Source organism: Sapajus apella, unplaced genomic scaffold, assembly GCF_009761245.1.
Source record: "Sapajus apella isolate SASKATOON/1434 unplaced genomic scaffold, GSC_monkey_1.0 scaffold86, whole genome shotgun sequence".
NCBI classification, from domain to species: Eukaryota; Metazoa; Chordata; class Mammalia; order Primates; family Cebidae; genus Sapajus; species Sapajus apella.
Genome location: NW_022437026.1, coordinates 9,208,340 through 9,231,186, shown reverse-complemented (window position 1 = coordinate 9,231,186; position 22,847 = coordinate 9,208,340). Strand labels below are relative to the sequence as shown.

The 22,847-nt window shown below is 37.1% G+C and overlaps 1 pseudogene; it reads left to right on the top strand.

Moving 5' to 3' along the window:
* Positions 1–3,524: 3,524 nt before the first annotated feature.
* LOC116534112 lies at positions 3,525–9,913 on the top strand (annotated as a pseudogene).
* Positions 9,914–22,847: the final 12,934 nt, after the last annotated feature.

Below are 22,847 nucleotides of genomic sequence, written 5' to 3'. Positions count from 1 at the left end.
ACCTCAAATCTTTTTGGAATGAGGTTGGATATAAATATAGGGCAAAAATCTATGACTATTCAGTGTCTATTTCTAAAATGTGATTTCTCAACTCAGCACTAATGGCATTTAGGAAGCGATAATTCTTTGTTGTGGGGGACGTCCTATGCATTGCAGGCTATTTGGCAGCATCCCTGGCCTCTCTCCACTAGATGCCAGTAGTGTGTTCCTAATTCTAACAACGAAAAATATCTCCAAATATTACCAAGTGTCCTTGGAGTGTGGGGGAATAGGGGATAGCTAAATCACCCCAGTTTAAGAACTACTCATTTAGAAGACTGAGTTCCAGTGTTTGGTTAGAAAAATGAAAAAGCCCACAAATGCCAAAAGCATACAGTTGTTAACAGTTAGTCTATATATTTTGCTTCCTGATATAATAGCAGTATCTCCTTTAAGGCCTATAAAACTTATGTTTTTCTTGCATGGAAAATTTTGCTTATGTGTTAAAACTGTCAAGACTGAAGAATATTACCAAACAATCCTGAAACAGCCATTCTGATTTTTGTGAAGTCATATAAACCACCCTATGCTGGGTGTATTTTGTGACTGTATTTTAAAACAATGTCTTTGTAATCTACAACTAAGTACAAGTTTTTGAAATAATAATGGTTTTCTAAATATTAAGTGGCAAGGATGATTTCAGAATTTCAAGTCAGGAGTAGCAGAGATAAACTGTTAGCAATGATAGACCAAATGTAGCCTCTTGGTGGCACTGTTTGTTTTTAACAAAGATGATACGCTGGCCTCAGAAGATGCAGCACTTGATGCATTATGATTTTCAGACTATGTAGTTTAAGTTCAGTGAAATAAAGCATTTTCAAGAGGATACAGTTTCCATGGAAAGACTGTTCTACTGTCACTAAGAGGCTGTGATAGCTGTATCCCCACAATTTGTTTTAGGCTGGGTTGTCCCTAAAGTAAGGTTTGCAGGCTGACAGCAGGGTGTAACTACCCAAACAAAAAGATACAGATACAGTATGTCATCCCTGCTAATGACCACAACATCTTCTTGCCCAGTAATCTGTAACAAAAAGCCACATAAATGATCAGGCTGCACTTAAGTGCAGCACTAAAGAAAAACTTGGTGGCACAAAAATTATTCCAGCCAATTGAGTGGAAACGACAGAGAATAATACAAAGTTGTCTCTGCTAGGGAGATGTGTGTTTGGAACGTCACCAATGGACAGTGCGTGAAGGCTACACTTCCTTACAGGCACAGTACAATCTGTGTAAGTACGCTCACTACCTCCAGAGCATTCCCGGATTCTGCAACTTGTTTAGGGCATCTGCAAATACACTTCTAAGGAAGTATCTTTGGAGAATATTCTTTTCTTGAATTTTTATTTTGTCATGAGGGTCGAATATCATCAGTAATCATCTGCTATTATGGCATTTTTCTTTCCCAAAAGGTATTAGTCCAGCAGATTTTTCCCGATTCTTTCATTTTTGTATCTTTCCAACAGATTTGAAAGACAATGTCCATATGTTGCCTTAGTGACACAAAACACACATACTTGTACACATGTAAAAATTCAATGTTAATGATGTGCTACGTTATAAAGCATAATTTTTTCTCTCTCATTTCCAATTTCAACCCCTATTTTTTTGTGTGGATAGGTTCTTAATTTCTAAATGTCTTATTTATGAAATGAGAGCAAGCAGCATAACTGTAACTTTTATGATAACTTCCCAATCTTTAAAGCAAATCTTGGCTTTTAGTACATGACTTCCAAGCATATGCAGTGTGGTTGCATGCTTCCAATGGTGCTGACCATGTTTTTAAATATTTCACACTTTTAGTGTTGATGATTTGCATTGCAACATTCACAAACTCTCTTCTATTTTTCTGGGAATAAAATCCTGCAGAGAGCGAGCTGGTTAAAAGTAGAATGCATTACTTGGAAATAAAAGATTTCCAAAACTTATTTGGCACGATAATACTCAAATGCCCTTCAAACACTTTATTTCTTTTTAACATACAGAATTGTTGCTTGGGTAAGGAACCAGGGTTTTGTTGTTGTTATTAATTTTTTTTCTTTAAGAGACAGGGTCTTGCTCTTTCACTCAGGCTGAAATGCAGTGATGCTCATGGCGGCCTCAAATCCTGGCCTCAAATCCTGGCCTCAAGTGATCTTCCTGCCTTAGCCTCCCAAAGCACTGGGATTATAGGCATGAGCCACTGTGCCTGGCCCCGTGGTGGTTGTTTAGTTCCAAGTTACACTCTAGAAATAAAATAAGTGTGAGCTTTCCATGATTTCGAATAAAATCACTCCTTCCAAAAGGTCTTTCTCCAGAAAAATCATGAGATGCAAATGAGACTAAAAGGCCAATGGGAGTTTGGAATAACCGAACTAAGAAAAATTTGCGCTGAGATTCAGTTCAATACCTTAACTGATCGTAAGCTAAAACTAAAATCTAGAGAATTTAGTTCAATGTAGAAAAATTATGTTAATTTCTAGTTATAATGAAATGTTTGCTTTGATTTCCATATACATAGTATTATCACTGCTCATTCCAGATGACAGGTGAAGGCTGGCTTCTTTGTTGTGGAGAATATCAAGATGTCCTCATAATTGACGCCAAAACTTTGGCTGTTGCTCAGTTTTAGATCATCTCAGTTTCCCAATTGGATCAACTGCATGTGCATTGTTCACTCCGTAAGAATTCAAGGTAGTAGTTGGATACTATCTGACAGTAAGAGATCACATATAAAAATATCTACCTTTGAATTATTTGTCAAATTATTGGGCAGGAATTCAGAAAGAATGCTTCTTTATGTTTACCTGTTAATGAGGATATGTCTGTAATATGTCTGATCAAGAAAAGCTAAGAACACCCATGCCAGTGGTTCAAAACATTGGAAAGTCAGCAAAAGGTTATAATGAGGTGGAAAGAGGAGAATCTGTTTTTTTCTTTCATTTTGTTTTGTTTTTTGAGACGGAGTCTCACTCTGATGCCCAGGCTCTAGTGCAGTGGCATGATCTCAGCTCACTGCAGCCTCTACATCCCAGGTTCAGACAATTCTCTGCCTCAGCCTCCTGAGTAGCTGGGATTGCAGGCACATGTCACCACACCTGACTAATTTTTGTATTTTTAGTAGATACGGGGTTTCACTATCTTGATCAGGCTAGTCTTGAACTCCTGACCTTGTGATCCACCCACCTCAGCCTCTCAAAGTTCTGGGATTACAGGCGTGAACCACCGCGCCTGCCCAAGAATCTGTGTTTTTATAACCAAGTTCTGCTTGTTACATTTTCAGAGTGACAAGCAGGTTTTGCTGTGGATTAGCAGGACTCCTGGAATCTTGCCCTGCTATATCTTCTGGATGCAGTATTGATAATTCAGCTCCTGTAATGAGCGACTGCAAAGGGAGGTGGAAGTCGGCTCCTCACTTACTTCTGAAATAGGAAGGCTTCCTGTTATGATGATTCGCAATGCAGTTCTGCTTCTAGTGCTCTTCTTCTGTCTAGGAATCACTCTGAAACTTTAAAACAGATTTCTAGCATGATGTGGAATGTTTATTTTTTTCTAGTTTAAAAGTAACTCAAAAGATTAAAATTTTCCATCTACACAGCCCTGCATAATTCTCAAATGACTATGAAATGATTTTTACATGCCCAATTATATCCATGGACAGCTTATATGTGACTTTTGTTGTTTTCACAAAAGATTCTCTCTTGGTGGTATCAGTAGCTGGTGAGCTCAAAGTATGGGATCTCTCCTCATCTATCAACAGCATTCAGGTTGGCTTGGGAACCCTACTCTTTTTTCCCTACAATTTCAAGCATATTCATCAAAACTTATAAATTACAAGGCTATTACATGCTTATTGTTAAAAGTTCAAATAATATAAAGTGTATAAATTCTACCTCCATATTCTCCCCGCATCCATCTTCCCAGGGGTGACCATTGGTACAACTGGCTTGTATCCTTCCAACCTCTTCTCTATGTATATATAAATGTTTTCATTTATACACACACGCATACGCACAGAGAGAAAGACTACATTTTTAATTTAAAAAAAATAGCGGAGTATCTTTCTGGTCCTTACAACAGAAATCCCCCTTTCTTCCGAGTATGTGTTAACAGTGGCAGGCAAATGACTATAAACAACTGAGAGGCACGTCCCTGGAGGGTCCAGTATACTCACCTCTTCCCTGACATCAGGTTACAAGTTGAGATGATGGACAAAAGAACAATCATACGATTTGTGTTGATGACAAAATTATTTAGGCTTCCCCAAGGAGCTCTGGGATCTCTTTAGGAATTTATTGGTTGAGGAAGCCTAGGAATTTTGTTGGTATGCTGAGCTCAAGAAATGCATATCCAGCATTATCACAAACTTATTGGGAATATAGTAATCTATGTGCCATGTGTTGGCACTTTGTTAATTTTTTTTTTTCTTAGCAATTAAAATACTAGGTGAGGCATGGTGGCTCACGCTTGTAATCCCAGTCCTTTGGAGGCCAAGGGGAGTGGATCATCAGAGGTCAGAAGTCTGAGACCAGCCTATCCAATATGGTGAAACCCTGTCTCTACTAAACATACAAAAAAATTTAGCTGGGCATGGTGGTGTGTACCTGTAATCCCAGCTACTTCGGAGGTTGAGGTAGGAGAATGGTTTGAACACAGAAGGCAGGGGTTGCAATGAGCCGAGATTGTGCCACTGCACTCCATCCTTGACAACAGAGCAAGACTCCATCTAAAGAAAAAAATAAAAAAATAAGATAAAATACTGTAGGCTTTTTTAAGTCATCATTTTACATTTTTTGTTTGACCTTTCTGCTATGTCTAACAGTCTGTAGCTTATTCTTAATCTTGTCATTCTCAGCATCCAGCCATAGTTCCCCACAGAATGTTTGTTAAATTATTGTATATAATGAGTTCTTGAATCCAAGAGGATTTCCTGATCACAGCTTCTTTTTTTTTCCCCAAGAAATACATCCTTTATTTCTTTAAAAACTTTTTTTAAGACTTTCAGGAGTACATATACAGGTTTGTTAAAAAGATAAATTAAGTGTGGTGGGGGTTGGGTGTACAGATTATTTTGTCACCCAGGTACACAACTTCTATTGCAAAGTAACTTCTTAGTTCAAAACACTCAAAAGGAAACTCAAATATTTTTCATTTTATAATGGTGTGATCTACTTAAGATGTATGGGAAGCAGGTCTTCTCATGGCTGTGTATAAATTACCTGAACTACTACTAAAAAATTTTCTTTCCTTTTGAAGGAAAAGCAAGATGTCTATGAAAAAGAATCCAAGTTTCTTGAGTCCTTGAACTGCCAAACAGTACGATTTTGCACATATACTGAGAGACTTCTCCTGGTGGTATTTTCTAAATGTTGGAAGGTATTACAAAATAATATAATAAATATCAGTGATATACAAATGTAATTTGGCTTTTTTGCGCAAAAATAATATGATTTAAATATGATAAAAATTCTCTATAATAGTATTACCAGAACACGGAATGATGTGTCTTTTATGACTGACATATTAGTTTTTAACTCTGTAATAAAATTGGGATAGATTACTACATATTTAATACCACGGTATGCAACAGTTTTGTATCTCAAGATACTAGATATGTAGTAGTCTATCCTAATTTTGTTAACAACAAACCATAATAACAATGAATATTTAGCTCTAAATTATTTTCAAAATTTGGTGTCTACACTTTAGAACTAAAAATATACTTTTCACCTACATAGTTGATTATACTTTTAGATGTTTTACTTTTTTATTGGTTTTAAGAGGGAGTAACATTATTTTCTTGAGAATATGTTCACTGACATTTCCCAGAAGAAAGAAAAGCTAAGTTGCCATCATTTCATAGCATGCATTTTTCTTTAAAGTTTTGTATAACGGATCGGTTAACAAAACTCTACAGCCTTACTTGTATGATGATAATATATTTTTGAACAAAGATTTAAAAGTATATGGTCTAACAAAAGATTTATGTGATATACACTTTTTATGTGCATAATAAATTTTCAAATATAAAACCTGGTCTACTCATTATGGAAATAGTAAATTACTTAGAAATTTGGGGATTTTTGGTTTCTATGTTTAGTGTACACACTCTGGAATGAAATAGCCAGATGAACTTTATCCACTGAAACCTACCCTAAGATAAATATGATTAAGTAAGTGATGCTAAAATATCATCTTAATATATGAGTACAGTATGGTCTGTTATTAACACTTACTATGATGTTATATTATTACTATCAGAATTTATATTTACCTTATTGGCAGATTAAATTTTAACCTTTGATAATGTGCATCAACTTTATATTTTAGGTTTATGATTATTGTAATTTTTCCCTTCTGCTGACTGAAGTTAGTAGAAATGGGCAGTTCTTTGCTGGTGGAGAAGTGATTGCAGCTCACAGAATCCTCATACGGACAGAAGATGGTCACAGTTACATCTATCAGCTGCTGAACAGGTGGGCTCAGATGGGAGCGGCATACAAAACATTCAGGTAGAAAATGAACTTTGGGAGGTTTATCATGTAAAAATCCCTGCATGCTGCCCATGATCAAAAACCAGAACAAAACAACTTTGGCACTAGAAGATTTACTCTGGGCTTCGTAGGCTTCAGCCTTTGTACAAAACAGCAGGGGATGGAGGAATGAGATTAACCATGTATAACTTGTACAGCTGGTGCTGGGTTCTCAAAAAGTCACTTGTAATTATTAACCCAACAATTTCTAACTAGACTTTAGAAACTTGAACGATACCATCCGGCTTTTGAAACTGGGAGGGGGAAAAAAACGAATAAATGTGTGTGCATGAACTGAGAGTACTGATGTTGATGATGATGATGGTGATGATGATATACAACTTCGTTTCAGTCCTTATTATTGTCAAACATACAAACACCCTCATTTACTTTAGTTGCCACCAAGATCCCAGTTTGAAACTGATGTTCGAAGAGGTGAATTCCCAGGATTTGAACTCAAGTAGTTTAGTCCAAATCTGGTAATGGGTTTTGGAGTGAGTTTCTCAATTCTTCTAAGAATAACAAGAAGTGTTAAAATTAATTGAATAGGGACTAAATGTCAGGGACCATTCTGAGCACCTTATCTTTATCTACTCATTATTTCTCACACCAATCCCACATATCAGGTCCTTTTATTAGTCTTCTTTCACAGGTAGGGAAAATGAGACAGTGAGGTGTACTAAATTGCCTACAGTAGGTAACATGCTCTTTTAATAGAGCTATCATGTGGTAAAGCCAGGATTTGAATCCAGGCAGTTAGCCCGGGATTTCAGTTCTAATGGCTATGTTTTATTACCTCCTGGAGGATGGAGACTCTCATGGACACTGTGATGAAAAAATGAGAATTCACATGGTAAGGCACTATGAGGAGGTTTTCAGGTGAATAGCAGAACTAGAGGCAATTGTTTGGGAGGAGGAGGAGCGAAGGACCAAGGGGTGAATGTGAGCACGTGAGAGGCAGCAGCGTAGAAGGTGAAGGCAGCGGGGATGAAAGCAACAGGGAGATTCAACTGCAGGGGCAAAGCAGCAGCTGGGAGGGGTTGTGCTGCCACCAACTTGAGTAACCCACCAGCCTCTTGGAGCTTCCTTTTTAAATCAGAATAACCAGAGAGTTGGAACAATCTGTTCTAAGTGCACACAATGGTAGGAGAGTTCGAGTAGCCAATTTAACCAAATTTTATCAATACCATTTCAAATAGCTATAAAAATCATGGCTGTAAGACACTAAAGTGCCCTCTGAGCCTTAAAAAAGTTTATTTAGAAACTGACTTTATTGGAACCATTTTCTGTGATGCTCTTATTTCTTGGGACTACAGGGGATTCATTACAAATCTTGGCTGGATGACCTTGGATTGGTTTCTTATTTTCTGTCAGAGTTTTCTTATTTTCATATCAGGATAATAACAATGTTTACTTACTACATAGCTTTGTTGTAAAGATTAAAGGTAGCTAATTTTGGCCCTTAATAATCCCTAATGAACAGAGCTTTTCACTAATATGTCTAAATCCAGACTTTAAAGCATGTATTTTGTGACTAGGAAGCATCACTTTTCTGGACTTCTTTAATTCTAGCACCCACAGTTGGCTTTCTTTTTAGGATGACTTTTATTTCTGCACTGAAGAGAGTTCAGGCTTTGTTTGTGTAATCACTTAAATGATTTTGATCCCTTATGCATAATCTCTATTTTCAAACCTGCCCAAAAAGAACAGCTGTACTGCCCTGAGAAGGACCAGGGATGCTCTAAGCACATTCCCTATAGCGAAGGCATAGTTTTAAGGGCACTGGTGCCCACTATTCATATTCTGCTTCAGCAAGATCATAAATTATATATAATGTATATACAATGTTAAATATCATACATTATTTATATAATGTATAACACTGTATATGTACACACACACACACACACACACACACACACACAATTATAAATTATAAAATCATTTTCCTTTGTAGCCACTTGAGAAATCTGAAATCAAGTATATTAATCTAAAAAATAGTCGACAAAAAGTGGGAAACATATTAATAACATACAATTACTATATAAATATTAGTTGCTGCTGTTTTAGCTGACCATTAGAACTACACAGGAACTACTGTATAACAGTTACAATTATAACTATTCAGGACCTGGGTTCCTGAATCAGAATTACGGAGTCAAAGCCCATTGCTACCTCTAATCATCTTAGACAGATCAATCTCTTCAAGTTTTCTTGTCTGTAAAATGAAAACAACGCCAGTACCAATTTCATAAGGTTATTTATAAGATTATTTAACTGAATATGTAGAAAGCCCCTTGCAGTAATGTGTACACATAGCAGTATACACACACACACACACACACACACACACACATATAACATGGTCAGTAAATGTTAGATACTCTCATTAACTTTCTGAAGTCTATGACTTTGCTTCTTGTTTTATAAAGCCTCTTTAGTCCTAGATCACAGATTACTTCTTAGAAATTTTGAAACAGTGGGAAATAAATTGAAAAGACTTACATCAGTTATTAAGTGTTGTTTCTCTGTTTAAAAACAGTGGCCATCTCTCTATAGTTAGAATATTTCCTACATAAAAGCTCACTTTTTGTTTCGGAACAGAGCCGTCCCCTTGTTATGGGCTACATGAATTGAACGGAAAGAGCCTTTTACAAGGTACTCTTCTCTGGAGAAGTCTCAGGGAGAATTACTTTGTGGCACATCCCTGATGTTCCTGTGTCCAAGTCTGATGGTTGTCCTGGAGGTAAGTCAGTTTCCATTTCTAGTCACATGTCTTCTGAGAACTAATTTGTCATTAACTCATTGTTTCTTCTAAGGTGAGCAATATGGGACCACAAACAGGAAAAACTTATTGTGTACTATTATGTATTAAATGACAACATAAAAGCAGGTATAAACACAAAGCTTATAGATCTTATATAGTAACACAACCAATGTAATTTATGTTAACATCAACTGAACTTAACAAGAGATAAACGCTGGCAATATGAATAGGGGATAGACTGTTAAACTGTATTCATATTTTTGAAGGGAGGGTGCTTTGATATTTTCCATGTCTATGATGCATTGATAAACCAAATTTTCTTTTTGTGTTTGTTTTCTTTTTAGAGATACCAATAACTACCACCTGGACTCTTCAAGATAATTTTGATAAGCATGATATAGTGTCGCAAAGTATTACTGACCATTTCTCTGGGCTTAAAGATGGGGCAGGAACTGCTGTAGTCACTTCATCAGAGTATATTCCAAGTCTTGACAAACTGATATGTGGCTGTGAAGATGGGACAGTTTTCATTACCCAGGCTTTGAATGCTGCCAAAGCAAGACTTCTAGAAGGCGGTTCTTTAGAAAAAGGTTGTTGAATTTTATTTGACACTATTTATTTCATTTATCTAAGCTGCAATTTCAACAAGGTGCACTAAAGAAGATTTAGAGAACTAAAGAATTTATTGGCAAATGCCAATAAATGTATACCTATTTTAATGTTAAAGTAAATCATACCTATAGGGTTAAAAAAAAAAAAAAAAACTCAAGCAGAGGGTTATATAATAAGAAATGAGTTTTTCTCCTTACTTGATCTTCCAGTTTCTTTCTTCAAAGGCAACTGCTAATAACAGTTTATTTATACTCCTCTTGAAATTTTCTGTGTGTATTTAAGGACGTACCAAGCATAACAATATACAGTCTTTTAATTATATTGCACAAATAAAAGCATATTCTACATGCTTTACTCAAATGTCCTTAAACAAATCTAACTATTTCGGAGTGCATTCTTTATGAGCTGACTTTAAATAATTAGTAATAATCTAACTTTAATTTCTTGTTAATTGGTATGTAGGTTTTCTAGTTTTTAGCTACCATGGACAATGTGGAATTGATTACCATTGTATATATATACAGGCATATCTGTATATTAATTTCTAAGAGTAGAATCACTAAATCAACACGTTTGCATTTTTAATTTTGAAAATATATCTAAAATATTCTGTAAAGAACTTTCATCAATATGCATGCATTTTCACTAATAGCCTGTGAAAATGCCTTTCTCCCCAAACTTAACCAACTTTGTATGCTATTAAACTTTTTAATCTTTGCTAATCAGAAGAAAAAGAGTGTCTTTCTGTTTCAAGCTATATGTCTTTGTGAATGAAATGTCTGTATGTGTGTATACATCTTTCTGCATTTGTGCATCACAACAACAAATACCTATTAAATTGTCTTATGTAAGGGAAAGAAGTATAGGAGGTGAATGAGATTTAGAATGCATAGAAAAAAACTTTACACTGTTTTATTGTTAATATTATTTGAGGTGGAGTCTCACTCTGTTGCCCAGGCTGAAGTGCAATGGAGCAATCTCAGCTCACTGCAACTTCTGCCTCCCAGGTTAAAGTAATTCTACCTCAGCCTTCTGAGGAGCTGGGATTACAGGCGCCTACCACTGCGCCTGGCTAATTTTTGTATTTTTAGTAGAGATGAGGTTTCACCATGTTGGCCAGGCTGGTTTCGAACTCCTGACCTCAGGTGATTTGCCTGCCTAGCTATCCCAAAGTGCTGGGGATTACAGGTGTGAGTCACTGTGCCTGGCCTATTTTATTATTGTTATATAAATCCTATTAGAGCATAAGGTCCTTAAGGGTAAGGACTAAATCTCAATTTTAAAAAATCTTCTTATATTGCCTACTATTGTTCTGAGCTTACTTTGGCCACTTACTAAATGCTACTGACTTACGCTTCAGTGTTGACTGAAGTGGAGGAGTAAATGGCAATGAACCAAGGAGAAGTAAAGTACTGGTGTACAGCTAAATGGCTGCTGTTAGAAGTTAGTGAAAAAGCGAAGACCCAACAGTTTTTATCTAAGCTGATTTATCCTAACATCCAGAAAGCAAGAATAAGCCACACTTGACTTCTAGCATCTGAATGAGCACTCATCCTGGTTTGTTAGGAGATACAAAGTGAGGATGTCCTGATGGAATAGAAGTTTCTGAAGTATAATAATAATTCTTAGATGAGGTTTACTTTTAATTTGAATAAAGAGAGTTTGCGGTTTATGAATTTGGGGGAGTTTAGCTAATGATGAAGGAAGAAGCAGTGTGGCTAGGGGCAGAGTCACCCTTTAGCACAGTAGTGTGTCACTAGTCCTGTGCTCTCATACAGCTATGATTTGAAATGTCCATATGCCTACCAAGTGCCAAGCAGAGTGCTACAAAATTATTGACATTACCTTATTTATTCCACACAACAGTCTTGTCTGAAGTAAGGACTATTATTATCCTAAATTTTCAGATGTAGTATCTATGGTTTAGAGGGAAAGGAAACTAGACACAGTGACATATCTAGTAAGTGATAGACCCAGGGGGAAGAAAAAGGCAGATTCATTTAACAGCAGTGCTGCACTGCACTCTTAAACATTTTGCTTTGCTTTTACACACTTGGATGCAAGCCACTTAACCTCTCTGAGCCTCAGATGCTTTATCTGTAAAGCAAAGAAGTAGAATTAGGTAATCTCTAACATCTTTCAAAGTAAAAATATTTTCTGAAACTTTTTTTTTTTTTCTGGTATACTAGACTTAGTTGCTATAATTTGAAGAATGACAGGCTGGGCGAGGTGGCTACTGCCTGTAATCCCAGCACTTTGGAAGGGCTGAGACAGGTGGATCCCTTGAGCCCAGAAGTTTGAGAACAGTGTGAGCATCATGGTGACACTCTGTCCCTCCTAAAAATATAAAAATTAGCTGGGCATGGTGGCATTCACCTGTGGTCCCAGCTACTAGGGGGCTGAGGTAGAAGGATCCTCCAAGCCCAGGGAATTTGAGGCTACAGTGAGCCATGATCACACTACTGCACTCCAGCCTGAGCAACAGAGTGAGACCCTCTCTCCAAAAAAAAGAATGAAAATAAGTAATATTCTGAACTTATTTTTGTAGAGGCAAATAAGCAATATTCTGAACTTATTTTCATGGAGGCAAATGTATGAAGTGTTCACTCTTTTAGAACAGTGTTTACTATTCCATGACACTGGAATTGGTAACTAATATCCTTAAGAATCAGTAAACCTTTTTTTTTCAGACAGAGTCTTGCTCTGTCACCCAGGCTGGAGTGCAGTGGCATGATCTCGGCTCACTGCAACCTCCACCTTCCAGGTTCAAGTGATTCTCCTGCCTCAGACTCCCAAGTAGCTGGGACTACAGGCACAAGCCAACACACCCAGCTAATTTTTGTATTTTTAGTAGAGATGGGGTTTTACCATGCTGGCCAGGCTGGTCTTGAACTTCTGACCTCAAGTGATCTGCCCTTCTCGGCCTCCCAAAGTGCTGATATTACAGGCATGAGCCACTGTGCCTGGCCTAGAATTAACAGACTTTGAACAACTAACTGTAGCGCTTGATCAAAACCATGCTCTGGCTTCTGGTGAGGCACTTGCTTTTTAAGATGATCTAATGGTGTTCACTAGTTTTCTTAGCCAAGTGCATGCTTTAATTATATGTAATTTCCTTATGTTAAAATTTTATAAAAGAAAATCCTGGATGATTGTCTGAACAAAAATAACATCTGTATTATTTGGTGTTTCATTGTTTTTCAGATTCTCGCCCTCACAAAGTTCTTAAAGGCCACAACCAAAGTGTCATTTCATTACTTTACTCACATGGTCTTTCTTCGAAATTAGGCCAAAGTTGGATGTTGTCAGGAGGCCTAGACTCATGTGTCATCTTGTGGGATATCTTTACTGAAGAAATTTTGCATAAATTCTTTTTGGAAGCTGGTCCAGTAACAAGTCTTTTGATGTCACCAGAGAAGTTTAAAGTAAGACAAAGAGTAAAATATAACACATAAATTTGAAAGTTATATAACATTATAGAATACTTAATAAGACAAGTAAAAATGGCCCATATATCCAAAGAAAAGAAAGCTGTAAGTTCTATGTTCTTATAATACAACTGGATTTTTTATATATTTATTTCTAATATTTCTATATGAATTTTATTATTTTAACTTACATTATACAGATAATGTGGCTCTAAAGCAAAGGTTTAATCAATGCTTAGCTTCATAAAAGCCACTTAATTGTTTCTCTTCAAGTACTTAGATCTGTTTTTTTTCTCTAGTTTTATCTCTTAGTTTTTAATGAAATTATCTTTTAAAAGTAAAAGTAGTACATACTCAATGCAAAAGCAAGTCAAAAGAATCCATAAATTAGAAATTAACTTTTGCCTTCAATAACTTCTGTTTTGCATTGAGCCAAGATCACATCATGCATTCCAGCCTGTACAACAGAGCAAGACCCTGTCAAAACTTTTTTTGTAAAGATATTGATACTTACATTTTTCTTCAAATTCTGTGTGTGTGTATGTGTGTGTGTGAGAGAGAGACAGAGAGAGAGAGAGAAAGAGAAAAAGAGAGAGAGAGAGACAGGGTCTCACTCTGTCACCCTGGCTGGAGTACAGTGGCATGATCATGGCTCACTGCAGCCTCAACCTCCTGGGCTCAGGGATCCTCCTGCCTCAGCCTTCCAAGTAGCTGGGACTACAGGCATGTGCTGCCACACCCAGCTAATGTTTTTTATTTTTATTTTTGCAGAGATAAGATCATACTTTGTTACCCAAGCTGGTCTCCAACTCCTGGGTGCAAGGAATCTTCCCACCTTTCCCTCCCAAAGTGCTGTGATTACAGGGGTGAACCATTGCACCCAGCACAATTTCTTCTTAAATGACCTTTTATTTGCTTATTCACTTATTTATCAGAGAATGAGTTTTAGTAAGTTTGTGAGCATCTACCTTGTGTTGGGCAAAATGAAATAGCTTTAGGTAGAATTTTCTCATGTAAAGTCAACTTAAATTCAGCTTTTGTAAAGTCGACTTTAAAAAAAAAAAAAAAAAACATGAACAATCAACTTTTGAGTTTCCTCTGTAGTAAAAGGACATGGTAACACAGGTAAAATGATTTTTTAAGTCAGTTAATTTGCTTATAAACATTATTTCTTTATGGTTTATTCCTAACCATAAGATTTGTGTTTACATGGTATGTGGGTATATGTATGTAAGTTTTCTAGAGCACATTGGGCTGCCTGTTCTAGAAGCTGTGGAATGGGCAGGTTCTACGGGAGTTAAGACGGATGGGGGAAATGACATTTGATCTATTCTACAAATCTAGGCTCCAGATCTATCACACCTACCATTTTGTGATTTTTTTTTAAATTGTACAAGAAAACATGTGCCCTCATCTTTCCCCATTGCCACCCCCAGAGAGGTTAATGATGAGTAGTGGGTGTCTCAAGGTTTCCAAACTGAAGCTTTAAACAAAACAGCCAAAAATTCTGGCTAGATCATTAGAAGCCACCATGGATAGTAACTGTCCTAACCTGTTCAAGGTAACCACATGCTGACTTTTAAAAAGTCTCTTAAGGATTGCTGTCCTGGGAGCCTATTTTTGGTCCTTATGTCTTTGAGGCTATACATTCAGTTGGAGCTATCTAATGCTTACCTCTTTTAGATTGTGTCTACACTGAGTTTCCTGTTTGGATTAGAATCTGTATAGTTCTGGGAACAGCACCAAATCACATTTTGAGGCTTTAAGTGGAAAATATCAGCTCTTGATACCCTTGGGCCTAAGCTTTTGTCTACAAATAGCTTCTTTTTGTGGCAACAAATTAGTTCTGGGGTTTATTTTATTCTGCATTATTTCCAATGTCTGCCTCACTGCCTGAATTTGCTGAGTGATGGTCAAGTCCTTCATTTATCTTAAAAGTAGATCTGTCCTGACCTGTTGAGTTTAAACTCAGTGCTTAAATATCCTCTGTAGAGTATGGAAAGTGCTGTAGGAAGCAGAAATATCCTTTTTATAAATACGGCTTTAACAAAACTTTTTTATGTTACTGAGGGGAGAAAAAAACTGACTTGATCATAAAGAAAGCATTTGACTACTTACATAAGCATGTTGTTTTTTCACAGCTAAGGGGTGACCAGAGAGTTTGCTGTGTGTGCAGTGACCATTCCGTGGCTCTCCTTCATCTTGAGGGAAAGAGTTGCCTCCTGCATGACTGGAAGCACTTTTTTCCGGTGAAGATGATAAAATGGCACCCGGTTGAGAATTTTTACTGTTGGATGTACAGATGACTCAGTCTATATCTGGGAAATTGAAACAGGTAAATTGAAATTTTACTCCTTTCATTCTTTATATATTTATGATGTACAAGCATTTGACCAGATGGAAAAAGTTTCAGAGAAGATACTGTGATGACCTCGCTTGCTTTAACCTTTGTTTGGGCTGCATTTAATGGCTTCAGTTAAAGGCATGTGTGCAAAATAAAACACAATGGCCTAAGTCAGATCCTGACCAACTGATGATCAGCTGACAGGGCAGTGCACAGGAATGAGCCAGGTATTTCTGGAAGCTATAAATAAAAACATAAGTTATCTACTTTAATTATTAACAAGAGAGAAATTTAGTGTCCTACTGGTCTCAAATTATCATTAAATTCTGCTTTCTTCAGCATGCTCACCATCTCAGCAACCTTTTGAGCTAATTGATGATCAGTAATAATGGAATATAATTAATTATAAAACTCCAACAAGTTGAGTCAGCGAAGCTGAAAACTGAGTGGCTCAATTGAACTTTTGTTATCGTAGCATAGAGAATGTAGAGTTTGAACTTTAAAATTAAAAAAAAACTACTACATAAGTAAATATTGAGAGTAATACATTCCAGAAAATGCTGGGAACATATCAAATAAGGTGAGGTAATTAATGAATGTGAGTCAGGGAAGTTCATTTGAGTACATTTCACTGAAACTATAGTATGATTTTTACTGATTAATCGGTGGTGGTTTTATGTTGGGTGTTATTAACAGACTGGATGGTTTATAATATTATATAGTTTAGAGCCATACTTCACCAAAGTAATGGCTATTTTCTTTGCATTTGACTATAGTGTGTAAGTGAGGATGACTAATGTACTAGTGTTTAGAGGTGCAACGTAATACTGCCTTACATCTGTAACTTGTGTTATAGCTTCCATGGGCTTTCCTGCTCATTTTCTCATTTGATTCTCACAACTTCTGAGGTAGACTGAGGAAGTATTATTCACCATTTTATTGATGAGGAATTTGTAGATCCAATACATAAATGTGTAAGACGTACAACTAGTAAGTGGTGAACCAGTTTGAGGGTCTTGGTTGTTCTTTGCACAATATGCACAAAATTAGGAGAGTTTTGGACTTTTTGATTTGAGCAACAGTTAATTATAACAGATAAAATAGGCCCTAAAGCCTGAGCTTGCCTCCAGAACCTGTTAGTGGGATCCTGGGTCAAATTACATTACTTCTTTGCTTGTTAATCTCCTCATCTGTGAAATGGGATAATACTGCTTTTCTGTCAGGATTAAATGAGCTAATACCTACAATGCTTATAAACAGTACCTGCAGGTGGTAAGCCCTTATTAATAGTTGACTATTGTTACTACCAAGGAATGCAGTGAAGTCTCAACTTCTGCTCGTAAAAAATATGAGCCTGTAAATCACATATGCTTATTAACATGCCCAATTACATTTTCAATTGTGAACACTTGGTAACTAAACATATTTTTCATGGGCAACAGAATCCAGCAAGAATAAGGAAATATCTGGGCAATCAAGAGTGTTTATGGTCCCCTTTACCCATTGGGATACCTTCAGGCTGTATAACTTTATATTTATGTTTTTTTGGCAGAGTGGGAAGTAAAGAAGGAAAGCCAAACTGTTAGTACTTCTTGGGATTATATTTATTCCCATTTTGTATTTTGTCATTTCCTTTTTATACTCCCTCAAATATATAACCAAATGCTGTAGAAAGTTTGAAAAATAAATATAAAGAAAAACAAATAGTACTATCCTACTACGTGCTATTAATATTTTGATCTACTTTCTGTCAGACATTTTTCCATGTCAATAAATAGATATTTACTGTATTTTAGTCTATATTGTATTTTAGTCACAATCCTGGCAGGAAACTGAAGTCAACCTAGATGAGTCAAATGAAGGGACTTGAATGAAAGGACTAGTTATAGAGGTGTGGGTAGGGACAAAGGACCAGACAAGGAATGGATGGTGAGGCCCCCTGTACCCAGACACCGACAGCATCAGGAAGCTCTGGCCACCTCTAGGACTGAAGCAAAATGAGGAGAAAACATTGTTGCTGGAACCCAGTGAGAGTCCAAGCTGAGGAGGAGTCATCCACCCATGAAGTTATAAAAAACCAGCAGTTCCTGCCAGAGATGCACGACTGGCAGAGAGGGGAGGGTTGGAAGAAATTATTTCTTCTTCTGCTGTCACCTCCATTAATTGACTCCACTGTAAGTGAGAGGGGAAGGGCATTCAGTTCTAGGCATCAGCCTCCCTGTGCACAAAGAAGGAAGGACACAGAAGGGTGGGAAAAGACGGAGTGGGCTGTCACATGGACAATAACCCATAGAGTGGTCATTATGGACATACTATACTTTAATTCAGGAATCTCCTATAGCTGGTTATTTACATTGTTATCTATACAAAGTTTGTTTTAGAATTTCCATGTCAAACCATATGGATAGGCTAAGTGCCAAACTAACCTATAAGTTGTTCATCTTTTGGTTATCTATATTACTAGTTTAAAAACAATCTCAACTCATCTTAAGATGAGCTTGTAATTGGTGATGGTAGTATTAATGATTCTACCCAGACCTTCCCATTTGTGATGTGCCTCTTCACTTCTTTAGACATCATCCCACTGACTATCTCATTTGAGCCTCACAAGACCTGTGAAGGTGACTGGTGGCACAATTTCCCGTATCACATTCATTCCTTTTGAATAAGTTTATGTTGCTCCATTTAGTCTTGTGTCTGGTATTGACTTTGTTGTGTTTTGCCTGTAATCTCGGCAATTTTAATTTTGGTTAAAATTTAGTGAATTAAGGTTTATTTTTCCAAGCTGGATTTCAGCTGGGTAAGACGTTTCCATCATGTTTATTGTACTTGATTTCTGTTTTATCCTTTACTTATAAAGGCAAAATGCGCTGAGATGAAGAGTTTCTATGTATATTTTCATAAGCTGGGGGAAACATACCAACTAAAGCCAAAACGGGCTGAAAAGAGCTCTGTGAGGGTATGGAATATACTTGCTCATGGATGTGCCCGGCACACGAATAATGAATGAATGAGTGAACGAATCCAAATGCTCTTTCTTCAGTAGATTGAGTATGAATGAATTCACCTTAACATTGGCCAATTGTGGCTCTTAGATCACGGCCTCTCAACTATAAGCAGGCCCTTAGCCTTCTGCTTTAAGTCTCCCCTAGGGTTCTGGAGTTCATGGGCGTGTTTCACTTTCTCAGGGGAAGGTCTGTATTTCCTACTCCAGCCAGTTTTTCTGGGCCTTGGCCTTTTAGCTTTGCTATTCTCTCCACAGGGTTCATGCTTAGTTCCATGCGTGAAAAGATCTATTCCTAGTTTTATTTCTCCAGTACTCTGCCTCCTCTAACGACGTGGAGGAATAAATTGACATGAAGGTATTTATCAGATCTTTCAGTACTAGAGCAACTCCACAGCCCAGAGAGAGAAAATGGGTGGTGCCAGTGGGATAAGAGTTTTGAGGAAAGCGGCCTGAAAAGAAATAGCAGGAAAAGGGGCTTGAAGCCAAAAGTCATTATTTTTCAACTTGCCAAAATTCAGCCTTGGTGGGAGCTTGGGAAGTATGGGGTATAGCATAAGTCTCTGTGCCACCCTTCCTTGATTATAGAGGACAGGATGTGAAGCCTCTTCCATTTTTCTAACACCCTATTCTCACTTTACTTATGAGTCTCTTTGGCAGAATACACAAGCATATTCTAGAGTTATGTGCCACTGTGCCTATTTTATCTTGGACTGATAATGGATGTTTCTTTCTGTGCTAGGTGGCATAGTCAGATGCATGGCAGGGTAAGTTTTCAGATCATAGGTGGGCACACTCATGTCTTGGAAGTGGCAAACAACTGAGGTCAAGAAGTGTTTGTGTGACACTGAGGGCCCTCATCCTCTGGCTAAAATACTGCCAGGTTAGGAGTGATGAGGGCATCTAGTTTTGCTTATTGATTTGCCAGATGTCCCATGATGCGTAGGCCTGATTAGGAAAATATTGCAGATGTCATTTTGATTAATATTTGAGCTCCTACAGTGTATTTGGCACTGATGACTCTGGGTGGCTTGGTTGCCCTCATTGCTGAGACACAATAGGGATAATAATATGTTACTGATTTTATTTTCCCTAAAATATACACCAGAAGTAAATCTTAGCTCTGAGCTAATTATTCTTTTAAGATTTGAACTTAACATAATTCTGAGTACTACTCTTTTCACAGCAATGGATTTACATAGCAGATAATTTGTGTAATAAATTTCTTATATGTTATTAATGGGACTTTCTACTGAAGTTCTGTTAAGTGTACAGGCTATGTTGGGAAATATGACATAGTAAGCAACTGCATTTTTTGTGTGGGACAATGAAAATGTGTTTGTTTAAAAACAAGGCTTTAAAAAAAATCTTAAGATGGATCAGAAACACTATTGCAGAGGCTGAATAGTAGAAATTTTCTGCTTTGCAGTCCATGGGATCTTTGTTTCAACTACTGAACTCTGCTATTGTAGTAGCAGAGAATCCATAGACACTACATAAAGGAGGCGGTGAGGCTATGTTCCAATAAAACTTTATTTACAACAGGCAGCGGGCTGGATGGCCTGTATCTATAATTTACAGACCCCTGAGAATAATTGTTCTTTTTAAAGACACTGTTTCCATAATAACTCACTCTTAAAGCAGCATAAAATGTTCAATGAGTTATACCTCACTGTCTGTAACCAGGACAGGTGCAGTTATACCCATTTCACTTGTGAGGAAATGGAAACAGAAAGGTTTTGTGAGTCTGAAGGTCCCCAGGGTAGGCTCTGGCACAGGCACTAGATTTTATGTCTTCTTCTTCCATTCTGGTGTGTTCTTCACTTATTGTGCAATAGGAACACCTCTTGCAGATGGAGATCAGGCTTTTGAGACTGTCAAGCAGGGAATTAGATAAGAACAGCTCTGAAAAGAAAGGAGTGACTGCCAGGAAACCTGCTACAAGTTCTCCTGAAAGAGACTGTCTCTGGATGTCTCTCAGAGCTCGGCTCTAAATTTACACATGGTTCTAACAGCTCTGATCATCTGATTTCTCAGATGACAGATTAGCTGCAGCAGACTATAAGTGGGGAGGCCGTTCATGGTGGGCACTCTGAGAGCAAATGCGACAGCTGATGGGAAGGGAGGAGAAACAAAAGCTATGTATCACTGTCTTTCTTGTGCTCATATTTATTTAGAGACAGAGTATCACTTTGCCACCAAGGCTGGAGTGCAGTAGCACAATCTTGGCTCATTGCAGCCTCCACCTCCAGGGTTCAAACAATTCTTATGCCTCTGAAGTAGCTGGGTTTACAAGCGTGTGCCACCAGGTCCAGCTTTGACTCTTTTGTAATAACAGTTTAAAACACAAACACATTGTACAGGCATAAAAATATTTTCTTTCTTTATATCTTCATTCTATAAGCATTTTTAATTTGCTTACTTTTTAAACTTTTTTGTTTAAAACTAAGACAAAAACACCAACATTAGCCTAGCCCTACATAGGGGCAATCTCCAATATCACTATCTTCCACCTCCACATCTCATCCCACTAGAAGGTCTTCAGGGATAATAACATGTATAGAGCTGTCATCTATGATAGTAATGCCTTCTTATGGACTACCTCTTGAAGGACCTGCCTGAGACTGTTTTAAAAGCTAACTTTATTTAAAAAAAGAGTCTCACTCTGTCATTGGGCTGGAGTGCAGTAGCGCGACCTTGGCTTACTGCAGCCTAGGCCTCAAGATCTCATATGTAGAGTCTAAAAAAGTTGAACTCATAGAAACAAAGAGTAAAATGATGATTTCCAGAGACTGGAGGGTGAAGAAATTGAGAAGATGTTGGTCAAACAGAAAAATTTCAGTTGGACAGAAGGAATAAGTTCAAGAGATCTATTAACTGTAGTACATCATAATGACTACAGTTAATAACAATATACTGTATATTTGAAAATTGCCAAGAGAATAGATTTTAAGTATTCTTACCAAAAAAAATAAGTATGTGAAGTAATGCATGTATTAAATATCCTGATTTGGCCGTGTCACATTATCTACATGTATAAATACATCACGTTGTACAACATAAATATACACAATTTTTACTTGTCAATATAAACAGTGAGTATTTTAAAGCAACAACAGAAGAGTGGCTAAACCCAGACCCAGGCAGCAAAGGAAAAAGTCAACCAAGAATAAGTTCTGGGGTACATGTGCAGAACCTGCAGGTTTGTTACATAGAGATACATGTGCTATGGTGGTTTGCTGCATCCAACACCCATCATCTGTATTAGATATTTCTCCTAATGCTATCCCTCCTCTACCCTCCAACCCCCAAACAGACCTCAGTGTGTGATGTTCCCCCCGACCTGTGTCCATGTGTTTTCATGGTTCAATTCCCACTTATAAGTGAGAACATGCAGTATTTGATTTTCTGTTCTTGTGTTAGTTTGCTGAGAATGATGACTTCCACCTTCATCCATGTCCCTGCAAAGGACATGAACTCATCCTTTTTTATGGTTACACAGTATTTTGTAGAAAACAATGCTGATGAATGGATCATGTAGTTTGGCCCTGCATCTTCTCATCTGAACCTTAAGGGCATCAGTATCTTTTAGCTCAAGAATTCAGATGCCATAGTTCATCTAGTGGCAGGTAACCATAGCAGAATGTTTAATTCACTCCTGAGTGAGATTCCACCTTTGAAAACAACAAATTTTACAAACATGAAGTACTATAGCCAAAGCATACAACAGCCAAACAGACTTGACTTTGGCTAAATTTATTATTTCTCACAATTATGTGCAATTAATAACTGAAGGTGAAAATTAGACTGTTTACATATATCAAAAAAACTTCTTAAAATATTTTTTACCTTCATATTATATTATGCTTCTAGATTGGCAGACAGGATAAATTTTATCCTTAGTATGCTAAAGGGTATTTTTAAAATTCAATAATATTCTGAAAGAATCAAAAGTGCCAAGTGTTTACATAACTGAGGTGAACAACTATTATTAAATCAGTGGCAGAGGTTATCTTTTTCGATAGCAGGTAGTTTGGATAAGTAGTAAAACTATTTCAAATTCCCATGGAGTCTCCACCAATAGTAAAACTTCCATTCCTGTAACTGCAAAATGCCCGAGGGATGATAACAATTTTCTCTTACT